Genomic DNA, 855 nt, shown 5'->3' with positions numbered 1-855 from the left:
CCTATGCTTAAATGCATGCACTAATCCTGTTTGCTTCAAACAAAGCTTTGTAGGGGCATTTGCGTTTCATGGCCACCGTAGTTTCTCCTTTGCTGATCGTGGTCTGTGGACTAAATGTATTATAAAACAATGTTAGATAGTGATACTGGCAATGTGGTACTTCTATTTAACTTACTGTTAACTTAGTCTGTTGAGTGATGGTAGTTGACTAACATCATTTCATCATATAGTTTTTCAGCATTTCTAATGACTTGTTTCAAAGTGTTTGGTTTTAAAAATGGGCAGATAATCTATTAAAGGTCTAATGTGTAACCTTCAGAAGGATCTATTGGCAGAAATGTAATATAATATAATATAAATTCATAGGTATGTTTTCATTAGTGTATAATCACCTGAATATAGGAAATGTTATGTTTTCGTCACCTCGAATCGTTTTTATCTGCAGAGGGAGTGGGTCCACTTCCAAGGAGGCCGCCATTTTGAACCATCATGTTTCTACAGTAGCCCAGAACGGACAACCATAGTTCTACATGCTTGGAAGGGGAGGGTAAGGCAAGTTGGTTGCAATCTGCAATTACTCCACTAGATGCCACTAAATCCTACATAATGGTCCTTTAAATGTTTTCAGGGTTCTTGAATTAAATCTTTAAATTGTTTCTATTGGTTGTTTAATGTTTTGTAACATTTTAACATTGTGCCAACCAACCCAGTGATGACACAACATGACTTTAATCACAAATCATCTAATTTTAAAAAACCTTGTGTAAATAAAAACATATTTATTAATAGCTGCGACCTTAAGCTTTCATTTGCTGCTGGTTAGAATATTCTTACATACATGATGCCAGAGAAATA

The sequence above is a fragment of the Morone saxatilis genome, unplaced genomic scaffold (genome assembly GCF_004916995.1).
Source record: "Morone saxatilis isolate NCDOM2014 unplaced genomic scaffold, NCSU_SB_2.0 Contig16, whole genome shotgun sequence".
NCBI lineage: Eukaryota > Metazoa > Chordata > Actinopteri > Moronidae > Morone > Morone saxatilis.
Note: the sequence above shows the minus strand (reverse complement) of the source record.